The 6000-nt window shown below is 38.9% G+C and overlaps 1 non-coding gene across 1 annotated transcript; it reads left to right on the top strand.

The window, feature by feature from the left end:
* Positions 1-1671: 1671 nt before the first annotated feature.
* Positions 1672-1778, top strand: LOC141638102 (small nucleolar RNA R71). Its single transcript, XR_012542000.1, has one exon. It is a non-coding gene; the product is annotated as a small nucleolar RNA R71 (small nucleolar RNA).
* The last annotated feature ends 4222 nt before the right edge of the window (positions 1779-6000 follow it).

The following is a 6000-nucleotide window of genomic DNA, read 5'->3' on the forward strand; positions in this document are numbered from 1 at the left end:
CGGGGAGCTCTCATAGTCTTGTCAAGATTAAAAGTTATACTCTCATCTCCCACTTCTAGAGTGAGCTCTCCATGTTTTACATCAATCACCGCACCCGCGGTGTGTAGGAAAGGTCTTCCTAGAATGATTGGAATGTTGGAATCTTCTTCCATATCAACAATGACAAAGTCCACCGGGATGAAAAACTTCCCAATTCGTACGGGAACATCTTCCCATATCCCTAATGGTGTCTTCGTCGATCTATCGGCCATTTGGAGTGTAATATTGGTGCATTTAAGCTCTCTCATCCCCAACCTTTTACTCACCGAGTATGGCATAACACTCACACTAGCCCCTAGATCACATAAGGCTTTGTTGATCGTGGTGTCGCCAATGGTACACGGTATTGAGAAGCTTCCCGGATCCTTGAGCTTCGGAGGTGAACTCCCTTGAAGTATTGCACTACTCACCTTAGTGAAGGCGATAGTCTCAAGCTTCTGGATCGACTTCTTCTTTGTGAGGATGTCTTTCATGTATTTTGCATAGGCCGATACGTGATTATTTAATTCCGTGAAAGGAATCGAGACTTCCAAATTCTTCACAATTTCCATAAATTTTCCAAGTTGGTCATCAAATTTGGGCTTGGCTTGACGACTTGGAAAAGGAAGTCTAATCACAATGGGCTCCTTCTCCTTGACCTTGTCTTCATTTTTCTTTGAAATTTCTTCTTTTGATGATTCTCCATCCTTGGAGTTTTGCACAATTTCTACCTTATCACTAGCTTCCACAACTTCATCCTCAACTTGCTTCTTCGGTGCTTCATACCTTGTACCACTTCTCAAGTGAATGGCACTAACTGTTTCATGTCTTGGGGGATTACTTTGAGGTGGTAATTGCCTCTTTTGTCTTTGTGAGCTTGAAGATTCTAGTTGAGTCAATTGGGTTTCCAACATTTTGGTGTGAGCTAGAATGTTGTTGATGGTGGTTTCCTTTGCTTGACTATCTTTTTGCATTTGAGTGAAAAATTCTTGTTGATTCTTTTGCATTTGGAGGACCGCTTTTTGAACATCAAAACCTTGGTCATTTTGTTGATTGTATGGATATTGATTTTGGTAACCTTGGTTTTGGTTGTAAAAGGGTCTTTGATTTTGGTTTCTCATGGGAGGTGGGGTGTATGTTGTTTGAGGGTTTTGAACATTTTGGCTTTTGTATGAGAGATTTGGATGGAATTTGGTGTTGGAATAAGAGGTACCACTCTTGTATGCTTGGAAAGCATTCACTTGTTCATTTGTTCCCCTACATTCACTTTGGTCATGTCCCAAAGTTCCACAATTCTCACATATCGCACTTGGGATTGATGAAGATGCCATCATGGCATTAACATGATGCTTTGGTGATTTTGAGGCTTCTTCAAGTCTAGCCATAGCTTTTTCAAACTTCAAATTGATTGTATCAATGTGAGCACTAAGTTGAGCACCCAATTGAGTAACGGAGTCCACTTCATGCTTTCCTCCTCTAGTAGCCTTGCGAGGTCTACTATATTGTGAGTTATGGACCGCCATTTCCTCAATCTTATTCCAAGTTTGATTGTCATCAACTTCGGTGAACATTCCATTTGATCCCATGTTGAGAATGTTCCTTGAATCTTCATATAGACCGTTCCAAAATTGTTGTACCAAGAACCACTCGCTAAGTCCATGGTGAGGACATGAGCGACAAATTCCCTTGAACCGCTCCCAAGCTTCATACAAAGATTCTTCATCCCTTTGCTTAAAACCCGTAATTTGAGCTCTTAGCATGTTAGTATTTTCCGGTGGGTAGAATTTTTTGTAGAAAGCTAGAGCCAACTTTTTCCAAGAATCAATTCCGAGAGTGGCCTTATCAAGGCCCTTCAACCATTGTTTCGCGGTGCCAATTAGAGAAAAAGGAAATAAGACCCATCGAATTTGGTCTTGAGTTACACCGGTTTGAGAAATCGCATCACAATAGTCACAAAAGATCTCCATATGAGAATGAGGGTCTTCACTAGGCATCCCCCCAAATTGGCTCCTTTCGACTAATTGGATAAAGGCGGATTTAGCAATAAAATTTCCGGTCAAATGTTGTGGTGTGGGAGTACCATTGGGTAGGTTCTCCTCGGTGGGTACGGAATGTGATGAAAACTTAGGCATTGTGGGTTGATTTTGTGTGGTATTTTGTGTTGGGTTCTCCTCACCTTCTCTTGCAAAAGGGTTGATGAACTCAATATTTGGTTGAATATCTACAACCTCACTAATACCTCTCAAATTTCTCCTAGCAAGTCTTCTATTAGTTGTCAAAGTTCTTTCAATTTCACGATCAAAAGGTAACAAATCACCTTGTGACTTTCTAGACATGCAAAATATCAAACAACTCGAAAACAATTAGAACAAACCTTGAGGAGTTTTACTTCCCCAAGGCAAAGAAAGACACAACTAATAACAATATAAGAAAATCTAAATCAAGTTAACACCGTCCCCGGCAACGGCGCCATTTTTGGTCGGACTAAATCTTTTCGGTAACTTGTCGTTAGGAGCACCTAGACCAAAACACAATTTATAACTTCACAAACAACTCTACAATTAGTAAAGAGGCAAGTAAAGGTCGGATCCCAAGGGACGGGAATTGAGATGAGATTTCTATTGAAACTAGTGGTGTCTCAGGGGTGTCACAATTTGGGTTGATGTAGAAGGTAATGAAAGTAAACAAGCAAGATGAATTAAAAAGGTTGTAAACAATTGATAAAAAGCACTAGGGTGTCATGGGGTCATAGGGGATTCATGGGAATTGATCATACAAACATGTTCTCAAATTATAAGCAAGCAATTATTGTTGTGATGAATTGAGTTGGGTTATATCTTACAATCCTAGGAAAGTTTGGGTCCCGGAGCCGAATCGATTAGATTATACAACACCTACAAGTCGACTTAGTCTTCCCTACTCAACAACATGCATGGTCTAATGAGACTCGAGTTGGTTTATGTCTTACAAGTCTCATTGAAAAGATAGGTGATGGGTAAAAAATGCAAGGATTCATAGGCTCGCATTTCATCAAACATAATATGTGCATGAGTTGAGATCAAAACAAGCAAGCAAATAAACCATGAAAGCATATTAATTTAAGCATGAATCATTCCCCATGTTGGTTTCACCTAATTACCCATTAACCCTAGCTAGGTGACTACTCACTCATTATCATGTTGATCATGCTAGCAAGGTTGTCAATCATACCAACAAAGTAAAACATGATGAACAAATGAAAGTAATTAACAATAATTAAAAAGGGATTAAGAGAATTATACCTACTAATGATTCCAATAATAAAGCAAAGAATAAAAGAAGTACTTGATGCTTGATTGAGAGGTTGTCAATCTCCCAATAATAACCCAAATAATCTTCAATTACCCAAAATAAAGGATGAACAAAAGAGAGATTAAGAAAATAAAACTTGTATTAAAACTTGATTAATTGTTGATTACAAAACTAAAGAGAGATTTGATTGATATTAACTATTCTAAGAATTGATAAGAAGAACATGCTCTTCAAATTAGACTAATGGGGTATTTATAGTGGAAATTAGGTGGATGTATTAGGGTTAACAAAGGGCTTAAATGACGTTTAAGTCCCTACTTAAGGAAACGCCGGTATTTTCTGAAGGATGGGCATCTTTCTTGAAGCTTGAAGAAACGGATTTGCGCTGTCTTGGAATCCGTGCGTCTTAGGCTTGGGACGGCCGGATTCCTGTGTCTCTGCCCGGGCGTCTTTGGGAGAAGACGAGCGTCTTCTGGTAGCTGCTGCCCGGGCGTCTTTGGTAGAAGACGCACGGATTGTAGTGCTGGGGACGGGCGTCTTCTTGACAATCCGCACGGATTGCTGCTCAGACTTGTTTCTTCTTCTTTTCTTCCCTTTTCTTCATAAAATCCTTGGGGATTTCCTCGGGGATGCAAGGATCTTTCCTCATCATTGCCCAACTACTATAATATATACAAAGGCCTTCTAATCTTGTCTCTCTTTGATGCTTGGTCATTGAATTCAATCAATTTAGTTTCATTTTGCCATGAAAATGCAAGGTTTGCACTCCTTTCCTACCAAGGACACAAAACCTCAAAGAATATGCAAAACAAAGAACTAAAGACAATAAATGACCCAAATATGCACTAAAAAGCATGGGAACAAGGCTAATTCGAGGACTAAATATGCGCTAATTATGGTCACATCAGTGTCGTCATTTTTCTCCCTCTCTATTTGTAGAATAAATACACTAGATATTCAAAGATAGCTTATGAGACACAAATAATGATTTTTGAAGTAGAAGGAGGACTATCTCATAGATTGACTAATAGATTTTAGATTTGATGAGTGTACTTGGTAATTGACATCCCTTTAGAAGAGTTCATCAACTCAACATCACTTTATAATTGATCATACACAAGCCTTAAGCTTGTGAACATATAATAAATCCCATCATTATAGTTGTCTATTGGATCACTTTAAGTAGATGATCATATGTTTCTATGTGCAAGCATATAAAGACGAATTATAGAACAAATAAATACGATACAAGGGGTGACTTGGGTTGCAAGTCAAGCCACCATAATCCAAAATACAACCATTGTTTAGAAAGGATCAACCATTTCCATGTCGAACACGGAAATCATAATAGTTCTAAAAAATTCATAACATTAAAATAAAGACAATAAAAGTCAAGCTTCATCGGTAGCTACTCATAGCTCCTTCATGATTTCTCAAGCTTGCTTCTCTTTTCCTTTGTCTTTGCTTGGTGGAGGCCCTATTTATAATAAAAAGGGGATACATTATCACAACTTTGTATCAAAATACCATAGTTGAATTAGAAACATAAAAGAAAGGATAGTCATTTACCTACTGGAGTGATCTTTCCAGCTTTGATGTCACCAAGATACTTGGAACAATTTCTCTTCCAATGTCCAACACCATTACAATAATGGCATTTATCAAGAGGACCCTTCTTGGTTTTGGAAGTACTAGCTTCAAAAGTCTTAGCCTTGGTTGATATGGGAGCTTGCCTCTTACCTTTTTTCCCATTCTTCTTGATCACGTGAGGGCTAACCTTTTGCCCCTCCTTAAAATCGAGATCAAAGAATGCCGAGGCCGCCTCATATTGGACGATCCTCGGTGTTTGTGAAAACATTGTCAAAAGTTTGGAATAGATTTCATTAGCGGTGCCCATTTTAAAGGCTCTCCTTTGGAGATCCGCCTCCATAGCAAAAATCAACATATTTTTCATAGCGGCGGACTCTTTGTGGTAAGCCTCATATGCTTCCCTAGTGGCGGCACTCGACCTAGCATTAGGTTCGGGTGGATAGGCCTCGGTGAGGTAACGAAGCTTGTCGTCGCCTTGGGCGGCTAATTTGAGTTGGGCATCCCAATCGGAGAAATTTGACCCATTCTTTTCAAGTTTACAACGATCCATGAAGGATCGGAGCCATGAAACATTAGTGAGAGGTGCGGCGTTGGTGTTTGGTGCGGCCATTTGTTATGAGAAATAAAAGTGGTCTACAAAACAAAAATAGAAGGAATAAAACACTTGTCGTTTTGAAAATAATAATAATACTCCTAAATTTTAATTTAAACAAGTTTTATTGCATTTATCTAGTGACCTCTACCCAACTTGATAAATGATTCCAAGATCCAAATTCATATTAACTTGGGGTACGGTGTGCCGAAATACCCTTTATTAACATAACTCGGTGGATTAACTCTTTAATCGATTCTACTTTTAGAACTCTTGGTCGATAAAATTACATTAATATTTATCTCTAGCCCCGAAACACATCCAGAAATCGTCGTGAATACTTTCGTTGAGTTCAATCCAAATTTAGAATAAATGTGTCCATGATCCAAATTCATATTAACTTAGGGCACGGTGTGCCGAAATACCCTTTATTAACATAAATTCGGTGGATAGACATTTATCACCCACTTCCCCTACGTAGCAAGGTTTGTACCCCGGTAAGGCCGAGT

The sequence above is a fragment of the Silene latifolia genome, unplaced genomic scaffold (assembly GCF_048544455.1).
Source record: "Silene latifolia isolate original U9 population unplaced genomic scaffold, ASM4854445v1 scaffold_177, whole genome shotgun sequence".
NCBI classification, from domain to species: Eukaryota; Viridiplantae; Streptophyta; class Magnoliopsida; order Caryophyllales; family Caryophyllaceae; genus Silene; species Silene latifolia.